Raw genomic sequence first — 18641 nt, forward strand, 5'->3', positions numbered from 1 at the left:
TAGTTTGAGAATCTCTAATTATGTTGTAATGTGTTAAGGAGAAAATCCACAGGTACTTCTCCTCATTAAATTAGTTGCTCATATCACCTTTTTCCCCTGCTAATTCTGAAATTATTTTTTTCTCCCTTACGTCTCATTTCTTTTCATTCATTTTAATATTTACTAATTTTCTTCAGAGTCACCAGCTCCATTCTTTCTTATTTGTCTCTGGTGACATTTTCCTATGGGATTGATACAATTGTATTCTTACTTACCTCTCACTCATACCATTTCCTATAATTTCAATCTAGTCACGATCTGCCACTTTATGATGGAATGATAACACCAACAACACATTTTTATAGCATTTTTACATTCATTCTCCCATTTAAGTCCCATAGTCATCACCCTGTAAAAGGTTATCAGACTCAGAAAAAGAATGTGATTTGACCCATAATGTACAGAACCAAGAGATAAACCTAGGATAAATGCCTCATAATTTTTTGTGTGTGTTTTATTCCTAATTGTTCCCTTATTTTACTAGGATGAGCACGAAATTAGTTATCAAGAGGACTTAATTTTGAGCACCAACTTGGATACTTACTGGTTGACCTTGTATAGGATATATCACTACTCTGAATCTCAGTTTCTCCATTTATAATAATGTGATAACAAGAAGTTTTGTAAGAATAAAACAAAAATGCTTTATAAAATCTAAGAGGGTATACTTTTTTCAACACCTTGTACTTGCCAAAACATGTCTATTTCTGATCCCCTTGCCCATGTAGCATAGGACTGTATCAGCTTTTACTCACTGTTCTGAATTAACCACCTAGTTTTCAAACTCTTTGCCTTCTTTTAATCCAAAGAAGAAACATTCTATGTTTGGAAAGATCGATTCCACTGAACAGAGGTAATAAAGTCATTCAAAAATGTGTTGAGCATCAACTACATGCCTGGAACTATGAACCAGAAAATAATATATGGAGAGAAAGAAGAGACCTACTAATATGGGAGAAAGATCATTAAAAGTAGAAGTCTGAATAATTGTGCACCCATCTACAAGAATCTGAGAGATCTTTTTCCTTGTCTTTCTTCTCCTTTAATTCTAACTCCTTTCACCTCCGCTGTTGCATAGAGGAACAGAGCAAAGAGAAGAATAAGGAAAAGCTGGGTTCACTTACAAAGGGTACACCAGGGACAATGGGATAAAATATGGTATCTAGAAGTCTACAGCACTCTGAATGTTTCCAGATATCTTACAGAAAGCATCAGTAACTAAGAAACAGGGAAGAAAGTAAAGGGAATTAGGAATACAAGTATATAGGGAAGGTGCATATGGGAAAAAGACAGGAGGTTGTAATTTTAATTACAGTGGTTTGAGAAGGTGACATTTAAACCAGTTGTGTGGTCACTGGAGAGTTCTGAGCAGAAAAGTAAAATATTTTACTTACTTTATGACAAGATGACTAGGCTACTGTGTTGAGAAAAGACATCAAGAGGGCACGTAAGAAGGCAATTGAGATACATTATGAGGTTACTGCAGTAATCCAAGTGAGAGATAACAATGGTTTAGACTAGAGTGGTAGCAGTAGAGATAGTGAGACATTGAGAATTTTAAATGTATTTTCATATTTGGAAAGTAGAGCTTGACAAGTTGGTTACGGGAATAAGAAAGAGAAGAATCAAAGGTGATTCCAACTGGGAAAACGAAGGAGACATTTACTGAGCTTACAAATACCGTGGGAAGAGGAAGTTTTGAGCAAGGAATCAATCATTAATTTGATTTGTGGCATATTAATTATAAGATGTTAATCTCACATCCAAATTGCTATGTGGATATATATGGGTATATATGTATATGAGTCTGAAATTCAAGACAGGGGTCTTAAATGAGGACATAAATATAAATTTGGGAGATCTCAGAATATAGTTGGTGTTTAGAGCCATGGTCATCAAGGGAGTGAGTGTAGATAGAGAAGAGAACCAAAGATGGATACTCCAAATTTTAAGAGACTGAGGAAAGAGGACAAGTGATACAGGAAGATTTTTTTTAAAAGCATAATTTTCTGGAAGCCAAGTGAAGAAGGTATACGTAAGAGAGAGAGGAGTATTAAGAAATGATCTTGAGATTTAGCAATATGTAGGTCATTGGTAACCTTATCAAGAGTAGTTTCAATGCAATGACAATGGCAAAAGCCTAACGGTACTGGATTTAAGAGAAAATAGAAGAATAGGATTGAACGCAGTGAGCATAGACAACTCAAGAAGTTTATTGTAAATGAGAAATAAAAAAAGTGTTACCTGGTAAGGCAAGTAGGGCCAAGTAAAACATGTTTTAAAGATAGAAACAACAGTAGGTTTTACCTTCTTATAGCAATGATGCAGTACTGAGAAAGCTTTATGATACAGTGAGAATGGAGAAATCCTGGAACAATGTCCTTAAATAGGCATAAAGAAACAGAATCTAATGCACAATTGAAGGACTAACTTTAAAAAGTTAGAAAATAGCTGAGCATACACAGTACAGAGATTGGATATGTTGGTAGGTAGGTAGGCGAGGTAAAAGTTTACGCATGTTCCCTTCTGATTGCTTCAGTTTTTTCAGTGAGACAGAAACAAAATCATCAGGTGAGGGCAAGGCTGGGGCTGAGATACTGCTGGGAGGTGTGATGACAGAAAACATGAAATAAGTCATCTAAAAATAGAAAAACAAATGATTCAGGAAAATATGGTATGAATGCCAGGCAGTATTAAGGACTCACTTGATGTTTGTGGCCATGAATTTGAAGTAAAAGTAGTAAGCGTGAATTTACATTTTCCTCTAGAGACACATAGCTCCATAGGTACAGATGTGGAGTTGAAAGAAGACTGGATTAACCTGGGTTTTAGTTTTTCTGAGTATGACTACGTTAGAGTGAGAAAAAGATAGTTAAGGTGTATGTCAGGGAAGTGAGGATGCCTGCTACAGATAATGATGGAACATCAAATTTAAGTTGGATAATAGAGGAAGTGATGACTCAAGAGACAGAGGGACAATAAAAAGATGGTAGGATCAATAAATCAATAATTATCTCTATTGTATAAAGAAGACTTAAGTAACTTGCCCAAATCACACAGCTTTTCAGTGAAATAACTGGAATAGAATCTGAATCCAGATGTAGCTCATTCAAATCACTCTTTCCATGGTACCTACAGCACCAAACTGTCTTGCAAATTTTTTTCATAGGCATGCCAACCTCCACCAGGTTGGCCCTAAGGCAAAATTAAAAGTTAGACAAAATTTTTCCTGGCCTCTTTCACCTCCCTCTTTTTCCATGTCCCAAATGCTAAGAGCACTTGTGTCTAAATTCACAAATGAGTCTTAACCTCCCCCAATCTGTACAAAATTACTGTCACTTTTCCCTACAGATGGAACCCCTTCATGAAAATCTGAACCACTAAGAATTACTCTAATAGAAAAATACCTATAAATACAAATGACTAAATAAACTCAACCCTCTTCATGGGTATTCTCATTCTAATAGGGAGTCTGGTTAATTCACTTTAAACTCCACTGTGAAACATTAATACAAATTGAACTGGATCAAGAATTTTTTGTTCTTGATTTTTATTATTTCTATCACTCTCTTCCATATATATATATATATATATATATATATATATATATATATATATATACTCTTTACAAAATCCATAATTCTGATTTTTATATTCTCTCAGAGAATGAGAAAGTGATGACACTATATGCCATGGATCAGACCCAAGCTTGTTAAAGATATTTTATATTTAGAAATGTAAGTTGAACACTATAGTAAGTCTGGAATTATGTGGCAAAGCAAGAATAAATATAGCCATTTTGAGGGTTCTATTATGAGTAAATGGTTGAAAAGAAAAAGGTCTCATTTGTATTTCTGCGAAATCTCTTTTTTTCCTGTTATAAGAACAATGTGTCCCAAATACTTGTTCTCCAGCCTGAATCTCAGAATTAGAAGATCCGTGGAGCAAGAGCAGAGCCACTGCCAACCTTCAGCTTAACATGTCACAAAACAAAAAATAAACCTTTGTTGTTGTAAGCCCATGAATTATTGGGGACATTTGTTATATGGGTAAGTCAGCAAAAGTTAATACTGCATGTGTTACTTTTGTAAAGAGAAAAACACTACTTCAATCTTTAAGAATAGCAGTTATTATAATACTTCAACAACTAGGAAAAGTTAATGAATTGAACTCATATTTTTATGACATTAGAGAATTTATTAAGGAACAAGAAGCAGATGAACGGAAATTCTAGAAAGAGCCTTTCCGAGGTGCGTTGACAATCACCTGCTATTTCTTTCCTAGAAGCATTTAAAGATTCTTGTCATAGATTGAGAATTGAGACTGGTCCATGCAGGATTGGTGAAAATAGAAAGCAGCAGAGCTTATTAGTGTGGTATACTGAAAATGAGAAAGCCCCAAATGCAAGGCTAAAAGGAACATTTGCTGAGTTCTACAGTGATGCAGAAGGCTAGAATGGCAGAGTGAAATCTCCCTCAGCCTAATGATACTTAGGAGAAAACTTGCGAGGAAAGGGGGAATAACCACAAGTAATACATGCCAGGCCTCCAACATCTGCCTGAATTTGAAGCTGTGTGAAGGAAGAGATCAAAGGGGAACACAGTCAGTAATGTTATAATAACTATGTATGGTGTTAAATGGGTACTAGATTTATTGGGGTGATCACTTTACATTATAGAAATGTACATTATATAAATGTCTAATTACTATGTTGTACAACTGAAACTAATAATGTATGTCAACTGTAATTAACAAATAATCTTTAAAAAAACCTCCAAAGAAAGGAATTGAATCTCCTGTAGTATTTCAAGACTGTAGAGAGGAAATAGGGCAGTCTTTCAATCAAAAACCTAGTAGGTCAAAGTTGATAAATGGGAGATGATTAAATCTTACTAAAACTGCAATCCAGACTGACCCTAATTAAATCCAGTTCAATTTCTAATTAAATTGAGGTGTCAGTACCTCACCCAATTGGCCCAATAGTTGTAAACGAGACACATGTCTGAAGGAAGATATCCTCTCAGCCTCAATAAAGTTAAACTATATACAATATTCAGTATGTAATTAAAATTTTGAAAGTCTATTAATATAATCACTACCTTTCAACATTTTCATGGTTTATTTCTTCCTTACTTCACAACACATGTGAAAAGACAAAAAAATATGACCTGTAACCAAGACAGAAAACAGAAACAGAGCCAGATATAATGCAGATAGTGGAGTAAGCAATTAATATGTTCATGAAAAAAGCAAACAAAATTAATGAAAGGATGGAGATAGTCAATACATTAGGAATCTATTAAAAAGGAATCAAACAAATTCCAAGAACTGAAAAAACAAGACATTTAAAATTAAATTCACTGGATGGATTTATATTAGTCTGGACACAGCAAAAGAGAGAACTAGTAAGTTGAAAAAAAAAAAAAAACAGGTCAATAGGAAATACCCAATTGACCCATAGAGAGAAAAGAGAACAAACATGAGAGATATATGTGATACAGCCAAAATATCTAACAAGGTTGAGGAGAGAGGAGAGAGATTATGGTAGAAGCAATATTTAAAGGTATAAAAGCCAAAAATTTTCCAAAATTGGTGAAAAACATCAATCCAGCAAACTGCAAACAGGATAAATGCAAAGAAAATCATGCTTAGACAACACAAAAACAGTTATAAATTAAAAACAAAAATAAAATCTTAAAAGCAGCCAAGAAATACACATCACTTTTAAAGGAGCAACAAGAAGACTGATGGCTGACTTTTCAACAGAAATTATGGCAGCCAGAAAAGAATGACACATTTTGTAGTGTTAAAAGAACAAAAGATGCTAACTTAGAATTCTTTACCAGAAAAATTTTCCTTCAAAAAGAAAGTCAAATAAAGACATTTACAGACAAAAAGCTAAGAAAATCTGCTAGCAGATCAGCACTACAAGAAATTTTAAAGGTGTCAGCACCTCAACCAATTGACCCAATAGTTGAAAAGGGGAACCATCTCTGAAAAAAGATACCCTCTTCAGCCTCTATAAAGTTAAATTATATACGATGTTCAATATACAATTAAAAGGGAAAGAGAATTATCTCAGATGGTAGCAAAGAATTGAAAACATGAATGCAGAGTACTGGAAAGTGTGTGTGTGTGTGTGTGTGTGTGTGTGTGTGTATTAACAAAAAAGAATATTGATCGCTTACAAAAAAATAATGTCTATGCAATTTATAACACATGTTAAATAAAATATATGAAAAAATAGCACAAAGGGCAGGAAGGAATAAATGAAGTTAAACTGTCTTAGATTTTCCATTGTTTGGGAAGTGGTAAAAGTATTAAGTTATAGTACATTAATAAATCAAAGATATTTATTAAAATCTCTACAATTACTAAAGTTATAATTATACAAGAATGTATAACTGGAAAGCTAATTAGTAAAAATAAAATTTGTGAAACTTGACAAATCAAAAAATAGTCAAGGAGGGCCAGCCTGGTGGCTCAGGCAGTTGGAGCTCCGTGCTCCTAACTCCGAAGGCTGCTGGTTCGATTCCCATATGGGCCAGTGGGCTCTGAACCACAAGGTTGCCGGTTCGACTCCTCGATTCCCACAAGGTATGGTGGGCTGTGCCCCTTGCAACTAACAACGGCAACTGGACCTGGAGCTGAGCTGCGCCCTCTACAACTAAGATTCAAAGGACAACTTGACTTGGAAAAAGTCCTGGAAGTACACACTGTTCCCCAATAAAGTCCTGTTCCCCTTCCCCCAATAAAATCTTAAAAAAAAAAAAAAAAGTCAAGGAAAAAGTTTAAAAAACAAAAAGGGATAGCAAAAAATGAATGAGATGACAGATGTCTATCCAATTATAATAGTAATTCCATTAAATGTAAATAAACATTTCAATTAAAATGCAAAGATTGTCAACCTGGATCAAATAAACACGACCCAATAATATGCTATTTCCAAAAGACATACCTTAAAAATAAAAATACAGTTAGGTTGAAACGAAAGGAAGAAAAAATAAACCACAGAAATACTGATGAAAAGAAAGACAGAGTGATTATATTGATAAAAGTTCTAAGTAATCGTTAGAACTACTTAAAAACTACTCCCTGAGATAAAGGACATTTCATAACAACATAATGGTTCAACCATAAATCATAACAACCTTAAATTTTTATACACCTAATAAGAGCTCCAGAATACATAAAGGAAAAGGTGAAAGAATTGAAAGGAAAAAGAGACAAATCTACAGTCATAGTTGGTGAATTTACAATTCTTCTGTCATAACTGATAAAAACAGAAAAAAACCCAATCATTCAAAGATTTAACCAATTTCGCTTTATTAACACTAACATCAACAAACTGCAGAATAAACATTATTTTTCAGTATACATGAAATGTACCAATCTAACACAAATTCCTTCAGAGAAAAAAAGACAGGAAAGACTTTCCAATGGTTTATGAAGCCAAGAAATCTTGAAAAAGATTTCCAAAATCTAAAAAACTTTTACAAGAAAGAAAAATTACAGGCTAATCTTGCTCATGAATAGATGTAAATATGCTAAACAAATTATTAATAAACTGAATCCAGTGATACAATACATCATGACAAAGTGGATTTTATCCCAGGAGTGCAAGGTGAGTTTAACAGTGAAAGCAATCAGTTTAATTCACCATATTACAGAATTAAGGACACAAAGTATATGATTTATCTCAATAAAAGCAGAAAAACCATTTGATAAAATTTAACTGCCATTAACGATTTTAAAAACTCGCGAAAACTAGGAATAGATGGAAACTTCTTTAATGTAATAAAAGGCATCTAAAAAAACCTATAGGTAACATAATAATTAATGGTGAAATGAACATTTTCTCCCTAAGTTCGGTAATAAAATTATCACTATTTCTATTAAACATTGTTCTGGAAGTGTTGACCACTGCAATAAGGAAACACAAAGAAAAAAGTATAACGACTGGAAAGAAATAATTTTATTATTCTCAGATGATATGGTTGTATACAGAGAAAATACAAAAGAATCTACGAACCATTAAATATTTTAAATAAGCTAATTTAGCAAAGGTGCTGTTTATAAGAGTAAAACCAATTGTATTTTTGTGTATTAACATGAAACAACTGGAAAATGAAATTTAAACAATAGCACTCTTCAAATACCTAGCCATAAACCTAACAAAATACGTCTATCTTGGATACCATAAAACACTACTGAGAGAATTTAAAGACCCAAATAAATGGATACATAACCCATGTTCACTGAGTGGAAGACTCTATATTGTTAAGATGCCAATTCTCTCCAAATTGATCTATAGCTTCAATGCAACCCCAATCACAATACCAACAGATTTTTTAAAATCATAATCTGATTCTAAATGAATATGTCAATACAAATGATGGAGTATAGCACCCCCACAAAAAAAGTTGAAGAAAAAATTTGGAGAACTCATACTACCAGATATCAAGACTTACTATAAGCTGTAGTGATTAAGATGAGGTAATGATGGCACAAGGATAGACAAATGGACCCATGAATAGAATATACACTCTAGAAACAGATCCACCTGATTTATATTAAACGTATCCTACAATCCACTGGGAAAAGGATGGTTTTTTCAAAAAAGGGGTGCTGGACCAACTAGATATCCATATGTTTAAAAAATAATTTTTGATCTCTACCTCATATTACTCATACAAATTAATTTGAAATGCATCATAGAACTTCAAGTAAAAGGGAAAACAATAAAACTTCTAGAAGAAAGTTTTGGACAATATTTTCATGATCTTGCAGTAGACAAAGATTTCTTAAATAAGACACATAAAAAACACTAAACATAAAAAGAAAATTTACTAAATTGAACTTCTTAATATTAATTTTTATTTATAAAAAGACACTATTGAGAGAGTGAAAAGACTGGAAGATGATATTTGCCATAAATATATCCAAAGTTCTACAGAATTCCTACAAACTACAGAATTCCTACAAATCCCTAAGACAAAGAGCCCTATTAAAAAAATACTAAAAATTAAAGGTACTCAACATCATTAATCATTTAGGAAATGTAAATTAGAAGTCACTACACGTTGACCAGAATGGTTAAAGTTAAAAAGACTGAATACCAAATACCAAAATACCAAATTTTGACAAGAATGTAGAGCAACTGAAACTCGCCTCCATTGCTGGTGGGGATAGAAAATGGTACAACCTTTTGGGAAAACGACAACCCAGCAATTCTACACCTAAAAACAAGACAACATATTCATCAAAAGACATATATGAGAATATTTATAACAGCTTTATTCACAATAACCAAAAACTAGAAACAATTCAAATGTCCATTAACAGAAGAATAAGTAAAGATCCATTCATTCAATGGAATACCACACAGCAATAAAAAGAATGAACTGCTGCTACACATAACATGGATGAATATTATAGATATAATGATAAATGACAAAAGTCATTCTATTTGTATAAATTTCAACAACAGGTTAAATTAATTCTTGATGATAAAATAAGAAGAGTGATTTCTTGGGGGTGGTAGGGGAAGTCGATACTGAGTAGTAGAAAGCAAGTAGGAAGATTCTGGAGTGCTGGTGTTTTCACTCTTAATAGTGTTATTTTATATATAAAAATTCTTAATATTAATGAAGTTCAATTTACTAAATTGTCTACATCTTGATCTGGGCGGTACTTACAAGGGTCTATATATATAAAAAATTCATCATGTTGTATGTACAATTAACATTTGTGCATTTTACTGTGTGCATTTATAACTCAAATTTAAAAACTATTACAGCAGGTAATTCATATGGGTACATACTTGTGACAAATCTTCTCACTACAGAGGATACACTGTATAATTTTTTTAAATATCCAAATACTAGGAATAAGGTGGCCTAGGTTTTAGCCCTATGTCTATCATTTAGATGTATAACCTTAAACAAGTCATTTAACTGGGTCTTAGATTCTTAACCTACTCGAGTGGATTAGTACAGATAATCTTTAAAGTTCTGAGTCTTTGAAATAAACTGTTTAATTAAAAAATCAAATTCTCAAAATTTCAAGCTACCACACAGTCACCTAAGGCCTGAATGTAGCAAAACCAAGTTAGCGCTTATAATTCTAATTGAAGAAGCTTAGTCAGTTAAGAGCACGCTGCTGTTTATCCTGAATTCCCAATACCTATATTTAAGTTCATCTCCTTTAGTCTAAATATTCTGGTGCCATCCCTTGAGCACCCAAAAAACCTGACAGCCAGATTACGTTTCCTTGCTTTTCTAAGGATGGTTATTCATTCTTCCAGGCCCTGTTCAAACACTATCTTCTTTAAAATACCATCCCTCCTACAGCCATTCAGTCAAAATTAATTGTTCTTTCCTCTGTGCACCCACAGTATGTTGCTTGTACTTCCATTATAAAGCTCTATTTCATTCGGTATTAGTTTTTGCTTTTGTGTATGCAAGAGGGCCCTTTCCAGAAGAATGATATATGCACTTAGGCAGCCAGATTAGCCAAATCAACCCTGGAAACTAATTATTAAAGCATAGTGAGATCACCTTCATATTTGATTCTATGTGAATGGTGACAAAGTGAAATAATAGGTACTAAATGCTGCTGTCCCCTACTCAAAGCGAGAAAAGATTACAATGAATATTCAAGATACTGAACTAATCCCAGTCCTTACTTTAGCCTACTCTCCAGCAGAACATGAAATAGCCAAAGGCAGATAGCTGAACAAAGAAGTAAATTAAGCCTGTAATGCAGAAACAAATCATTTATTAAATAATTGACAAATTATTTTATGTCCATATACAGATGATTAAGAAGGAGGCAAGTGAACTACTTTGGGATTATAGTATATTCAGAATCCCTTTTCTGCTAACAGACCCTGCTCCTACCTACATGGTTGGTACAACATAACCTCTATCTCCAGATCACAAATGACTGGTCCAGGACAAAGTTCTCCCTCAAAAATTTTAGAAACACAACTGCGAAAATAAAGTCAGTCATTCTCTGAATGGCTAAAATGGGAAGATATAAACTGTCATTGGCATTGGGAACTGTCAATGGCATTGTTTTTTCCATTGTGGAAAAGGCAGATTGTAGTAAGAGAAAATGAAGCTTACAGGCAAAGAAAGTCCTGAGAACCTTCAAACCCTGAGCCCAATATTCCTAGAGCCTTATCCTGTATTTAGGTTTTGTGAGATAGACACCCCATTATTCTTATAATAAATTTCGCCTTTACTGAAGCTAGTTCAATTTGAATTGTCACTTGCAACTAAAACCATCATGTGACAGGCTATTACTTTGATGAACCCCGATTAACCATGCTTCCTGGTATTCCTCGTCTCCTCCCACCATAACTCTGGGCTGGTCCTGTGACTATTTTGGCCAATAGAATAATGGCAGAAGGGAAGTTGTGCCAGTTTAGGGCCTAACCCTTAAAGGTCCTAGCAGCTTCTGCTTCCTATGACAGCGCTTGCTTTTGGAATACTTCTTGGAAACCTGCCATCACACCATGAGGCTAATGAATCAGTCATGTGGAAAAACCACAGATAGGAGAACAAAGGCCCTGGACAACAGTCCTAGTCAAGCCTCCAGATGACTGCAGCTATACCAGAACCTCAACCAATCCACCTAAATTACAACCACTGAGTTAATCCATAGATATGTGAAAGATACTAAATTATAGATTTAAGCCACTAAATTTTGTGGCAGTTTATAATGTAAGTTTTAGCTAATATAAAAGTTCAATTCACATGAAGGTAACTTGGAATTATACTCTTTTAACATAGACTACGTATGTCTCGGAGCATGCATTGGAGAATTCTGGCCCACCATCTATTTTTACAAATAAAGTTTTACTAGAAAACAGTCCTGCGCATTCATTTACATATTATCTGTAGCTGCTTTCATGCTACAAGAGCAGAGCTGAGTACCTGTGACAGAAATCATATAGCCCACAAAGCCTAAAATATTTACTATCTGTCCCTTTACAGAAAAAGTTTGGTAAAATCTATTATACAGTACTTGGCAAGTGTTTTAATATACAGTAAATAACTTAAAATGTAAACCTACTTTACAGCCAATTCCTCAAACTTTTAAAGGACACTATAAATATTTAGCAGGCATATCTCCTTTTATTGCGCTTTGCTTTATTGTGCTGCCCACATATTGTGTTAGTTCTTTTTGTTTTGTTATACAAATTGAAGGTTAAGACCCTACACCAGCAAAAAGATTACAACTCAGATGATGGTTAGCATATTTTATTTAGCAATAAGGTATTTTTTAATTAAGGTATATACATCGTTTTCTAAATATGCTATTGCATACTTAATATGCTACAGTATAAACATAACTTTAATATGCACTAGAAAACCGAAAAATGCATGTGACTTGACTTATTGTGATATTCACTTTATTGCGATGGTCTGGAACCAAACCCAGAATATCTCCAAGGTACCTCTGTCGTAGTTTTACCCCAACACAATACAAAGCACATCATGTGGTATATACTTGCCATAGGCCATGTTTGTGCCACTCACCCCCAAATTCATATGTTGAAACCTATTCCCGTAGTGTGATGCTGTTTAGAGGTGAAGGCTTTTGGAGGTAATGAGTCATAAGGGTGGAGCCCCAGAGAGTTCTCTCCCCACTTCCACCACATGAGGAGACAGAGAAGACAGCTGTCTACAGGAAGTGGGCACTCACAGGACATGGAATCCGCTGGTACCTTGACCTTGGCTGGGTACCTTCCCAACCCCCAGAACTGTGAGAAATAAATTTCTTTGTTTATAAGCTACCCAATCTATGGGACTTTGTTACAGCAACCTGAATGGACTAAGACAATATACCTAACTGGGTTGTACTGTTTCTTAACAAGTCTGGCTGTAGGCAGAATAACATTAATCATGGACAGGAAAACAACCAAGTAATAAAATCAGATCCATAACTATTTATCAGTGTAAAAGATCCTACTATGGAGTAGGGATAGGTATCTCCATTTTAAGTTTCTCGTGTATTAGATATGACCTACTTCTGAATTGTATTAAAAATCAGAAAGGAATGTTTTATTATGATGTGTAATTGACAATTTTTAAAATTATTAATACTACTACTTCACAGACCCATCTTAAGAAAAAAATTGGAAAATCCAAGTCCAGTATTTACCTAAGTCAATGATTCTCAAATTTGCCTGTGAAAAATTATCTAAGGCAGGCATTGGTAGTCCCCATTTCACAAATACGAAAAATGAAGCTTAGAGAAGTTAAGTAACTCTGAAAACTTCACTTAAATATAAATTCAGGCAGTCTAATCCAGAGTCCACCTACTGTTCCCTCACTTCAACATCGTGAACACGTTCTTGGAAACAGAGACTTTAAGCAAAACTAATATATAACGAAACCAATTTTACCATAGGCTAATGGATATAAACAAAAGTTAGCTTCCTATAGCATATTTCTGGTAATAAAAACATCACCAAACCTCTAAGTAAAGACCCAAAACACTTTTAATATTAAACACTGCAAAGTGCACATCTTTGAGATATGGGAGGAAACTGGGGTACCCAGAAAAAACCCATGTAGACACAGGAATATTCTGTAAACTCCACACATAGTGGCCCCAGCCCAGAATTTTTTTTATTTCTTTCTCATCAACATTATAAAGAAATGCTGTTGAAAAAAACGATGCTTTTTAAGGACCTGGTATATCTGCATGAACTTAAAACATAATATTGTTTAATGGAAGTGTATAGTATATCTTATTTTTACAATAGCTTTATTTAAACTATAATAGCAAAATAATCATAACTTCTTTAGGGAGGAGTACTAACTTTGCTTTCCAGACCTCTGGTATATTAAAATTAAAAAAGAAAAAGGTACTGCCTCAAAAACACCTCTAAATCGCGATTATTCTTCAAAGCTTGATTGTGTAAGTCACACAATCATACACTTACTTGTATATGCGCATAATTTTTATTCTAAATCTTAAGCATTTTGCAATTTGAACTCTCTGTAGCATGTGATATTGAATGAAATAAAGTTGCATATATTATGCAGTGGAATTAACATTTACTTCCATGTACACTTGGTATGAATGTCGGTGTCTTTTTCTAGCAATTTTTCCTGTTTGAAATAAGGAAAGCATTTCAGATCAGTACAGTGTTTCCCCGAAAATAAGACCTAGCCAGACAATCAGCTCTAATGCGTCTTTTGGAGCAAAAATTAATATAAGACCTGGTCTTATTTTACTATAAGACCGGGTATAATGTAATATAATATAATATAATATAAATACCAGGTCTTATAAATTTTTGCTCCAAAAGACGCATTAGAGCTGATTGTCTGGCTAGGTCTTATTTTCACGGAAACAAGGTAATTTTGCTGTCATTAATAGACTATAGATAACATGAATACAAGCAATAAGAGAATGGTAAACATGAAGTATGCTCCTGAGATTGGAATTAATAAGATTTGAGAGCTGAAGGAGAATTTAGAGATTATCTATTTAACTTTACATTTTACAGATAATAATACCAAACTCCCACTGGAAAAATCCAAAATAGAACTTGATCCAGTTTTTTTTCCTCATATGTAGTAACAGAATCAAGATTGGTCTTTCTAATCTTTGCAATAATAGATTTGCTGAGAAAGATAATAATATATTCAGCCAATATTTTAATATAAAAGAAAAAAATGAGGTGCTGAGGGATTGGGAAAAATATACATTTTAAAGACAATTCCAGAATAAAGATTTTCATAATAGAGATTACTGTAGGAAACCACTATTTCTACAGCAAAAAGCTAAAAGAATAAGTATAAAGGTCTTACATAGACTTTCAAAAGATCATTTGCAGGGGAAAGACCACTATTTCCCAAATGGGTGTTGAACAGAACTCTGGTTGTCTTGAAAAAGTGTTCCATTATCAAAAACTTTTGGAAACACTAGACTAAATAAAGGATTCACAACTGTAAGTATTACTCACATCTTTAGTATGCTAATATGTTTTAATAAACTGTGAGTCTCCAAAAGGAGGAATACATTATATAGCACTTTCAAAACTTATTTGACTACATAAAGACCTCTTCATACCATACCTGTTATAACACCTCCCAGAGAAGAGTTGCTAGAACAAAATTTAGGAAACACTTGGAGGGATCATTTGTAAAAAACAAACAAAAAAACAGTCTAAAGACCCATAGCTGATCATAAATTTAAAATAAAGCAACATAAAAGGGCTGTTGTAAAGACTAGTATGACCTTACTCTCTGTTACATGTATACTACTATCCCAAAATGTTTTTAGATAACCATTTCTATGTAAAGTATGAAAAGCATAAGTCATCATGAATGCTCCTGGTAAATTAACCACTGTTGATACTAGAGAGCCCTGAATTTAACCCACTAGTGCTTACACCTTAACTTGATCCAGTTATAATTTAGAACTATCTGCCAGAGGACCATTATCATGGAAGAAGCAGGAGCAAGAGGAAATGGGGCAGATATAATAAACTGTATTCTTAGGGAAAAAAGAAAGCAAAAAGGCGAAGACTTCAGGGAACCTCTAGCAAAAGAGCTGTCTGCCCAGCACACTTTTCCCCTTCTACTGGCAGAAACTCCCCGTCTTTTGAAGGCTTCCCTTTCCCCTCTCAATGTGATTCTGGTGAGGGCTGTTTATTTAGTGTCCCACTCCCAAGACAGACATGTGATACAGAACTGGCCAGAGTCCTCACTCTCCTAGTCACAATGCCTGTCCCAAAGATGGACATGTGAGCCAAAGCAGAAGGAACATCCTGGAATTTTAAATACAAATGCCATGAGAAACAAAATCTTTCCTGTGAACTCACTAGTTGGGAAGGGGAAAACCTGAAATTGTCTATTACTGTATCTCCTAATGTGTCTGTCTCCCCCAGTTCTGGCTACATGAAAGAAGTCAGCCTGTAACATACTCAGAAAAACAAAGCACTGAAGTGGAGAATAAGAATCCGTAATTACTAATCACCTGATCACATTGCTTGAGTCCCTAAAGTCAGTTCCTGCTCTATACTCTGAGGCTATGTAAATTAATAAACTCCCCTTTTCACTTAAACTCATTTTGAGCTGGGTATCTGTCATTTGCAATAAAAAGGTCCTAATCCATGTATATAACTAACTCAAGAAACAGATATATCTCAAAAGATCTTGTAAAGATTAAAAAAATACTACCAAATGAAAGTGAGAATATTAATTATAATTAGTACATCCTTTTTGGAAGGCAAGCTTGTAATTTCTATCAAAATTTTAAAATTCATACCACTGACACTCAAATTCTTATTGTAACTAATCTTATTTTTAAAAAAATACAAATACACAATGATAAATGTATATTATTATCTGCAACATTTGTCACAGTGAAAAATCAGGAACTTCAATGTCTATCAACTGAGGACTGATTAAATCATAACCTGTGATGCAATATAACAGTCATTAAAAAGAAAAATGTATATCTATATGAACTAATCGTTATGTGCCAAGGAGTATGATGTAGTGGTTAAGAGCTTACACTCTAGGAACAGACTACATGGGTTCAACTGGCAGAGTGGACTCTTATCTCAGTAATTTGAGCAAATTACTTAATCTCTGCTACAATGTCAACTGTAAAATGGTGATAGTATTATGAAGATTAAATGAATTAACAGGCTCTATAACAGACTCTAGAAAAGTATTTTATACTTGGTAAGCTCTCAATAAGACTATTATTATTTTCACTCATATGAAAAGATGTCCAAGATACAATGGAGAGAGAGGGAGATGCAGAATACTATGTTTGAACAAAGATCAAAAACTCAAATGCCTACGGGGTGAAGCAGATTAACATACATAAAGTGGGAATTGCGGAAAACGGGAGAATACTGGCCCTTATCTCCAGAGGACAGCCACTCTAATCAGCTATTGTCCTGTGAGAAAGAGGGTACAGTGTTGCTGAATCTTAAAAAGCTAAAAATATTGGTTTATATGAAATATCTTTCTTTAAATGTTAGAAACGTATGTTTTTGTAAAAACATAATATTGGCCTAATAAAACACGTTTTCTGGTCAGTTATGACCAGTGGTCTGTCTGCCAATTTGCAAACTAATATAATGTCTGATTCCATATGTGCATATTCAAATACATGCTTGTATATATAAGAATAAACAAAATCTTAAGAGTGGTTAACACTAGAGAGGTAGACTGGAGCAGTAAGGTGGTGAAGTTTAATTTCACACTACCTTTCTGTATTGTTACATTTTTTTACAATGCACAAATACACTCTAATCAGTTTTTTAAACTAATTAAAAATATGATTTGCCCCTCACCACCCTCACCCTACCCCCCACACGGTGAGCAACCTGAAGCCGGATGCAAGGGCATGGGCTGGGGTTCCGGTGGCGTCCTGGAGGAGGAGGTCTGGACAATGCTCATCAGTGGCCTCCCTGTGGACATTAAACCCAGAGAACTCTACCTGCTCTTCTGGCCGTTCAAGGGGTTACGAAGCATCCCTGATCAAACTTGTGTCATAACAGCCTGTTGGTTTTGTGATCTTTGACAGCCGGGCCGGAGCAGAAATGGCCAAGAATGCATTGAATGATATATGCTTTGATCTTGAGAACCCACTGACCCTGAGGCTCGAGTTTGCCAAAGCCAACACCAAGATGGCCAAGAACAAGCTAATGGCTACACCAAATCCCACCACAGCTCATCCTGCCCTAGGAGCACACTTCATCACACGGGACCCCTATGACCTGATAGAGGCTGCTCTGTTCCCCCATCCCCAGAGGTTTGGCCCCCGTACTCTCTGTACACCACAGAGCTGACCCCCCCTATATCTCACATGCTGCATTCACCTACCCAGCTGCCACTGCTGCTGCCCTACACGCTCAGATGTGCTGGTGCCCTTCCTCTGATACTACCCAGCAAGGATGGAAACATCATCAGTTCTGTTAGTTCTTGAGTCTTGTTACCGCAGCTTGAAGCCCCCTGCCCCACTGGGGTGGAAGCTGCCCTGAGCTTCCACTGCACTCTGGCGGCCTGTGAAGAGCTGCTGCTTCCCTCAAAAGACTGTGAATTTGAAGCCTGAGTATTACGTTACTCAGTGGGCTGCTTCCTGTTTCCTTTCTCTTCTCTTCCTCAGCCCTCTCCTGCCCCAGAGCCCTTCTCCAAGGCCTCACGGGAGGATTCAGGGGCCTTCTTGCTGGGTCACCCAGACCCAGCTCGGAGGCCTCACGGGGACAGAGCAAGGCCTGACTTCTTGTCCAAATTGGCTTCTGTAGCTCCACCTGAAAGAAACGAGGCTTTGATTTTGTATGTTTTTTGGCATGAATTAAGACACTTAGACTTGTGTATATGTGAGTGTACAATTTGTTCTCACATTGTGTCACCATAGCAACAGGTCCTGGCCACTGATGGTTCAGCACTCCTGGTTCCTCTCTCCACATCCCTCCTTTACACCCACCCGGCTTAAGTGAGGCCCGAGCCCTGCAGCCACTTCCACCTGGTGCCCCCACTCCCTGGCACCCCCACACTTTCAGGCTGAACAGCAAAGACTACCCAACAAAGACGGAGTTCTCATTTCAAATTAGG

The 18641-nt window shown here is 35.2% G+C and overlaps 1 protein-coding gene and 1 pseudogene across 17 annotated transcripts in view; one reads left to right on the forward strand and one right to left on the reverse strand.

Moving 5' to 3' along the window:
* The window catches only part of GPHN (gephyrin), a 438119-nt gene that overhangs the window by 409355 nt on the left and 10123 nt on the right, over positions 1 to 18641 (reverse strand). The gene's annotated exons all lie outside the window — the stretch shown is intronic.
* LOC117024039 (RNA-binding protein with multiple splicing 2-like) lies at positions 15511 to 18326 on the forward strand (annotated as a pseudogene).

Source organism: Rhinolophus ferrumequinum, chromosome 6 (genome assembly GCF_004115265.2).
Source record: "Rhinolophus ferrumequinum isolate MPI-CBG mRhiFer1 chromosome 6, mRhiFer1_v1.p, whole genome shotgun sequence".
Classification (NCBI taxonomy): Eukaryota; Metazoa; Chordata; class Mammalia; order Chiroptera; family Rhinolophidae; genus Rhinolophus; species Rhinolophus ferrumequinum.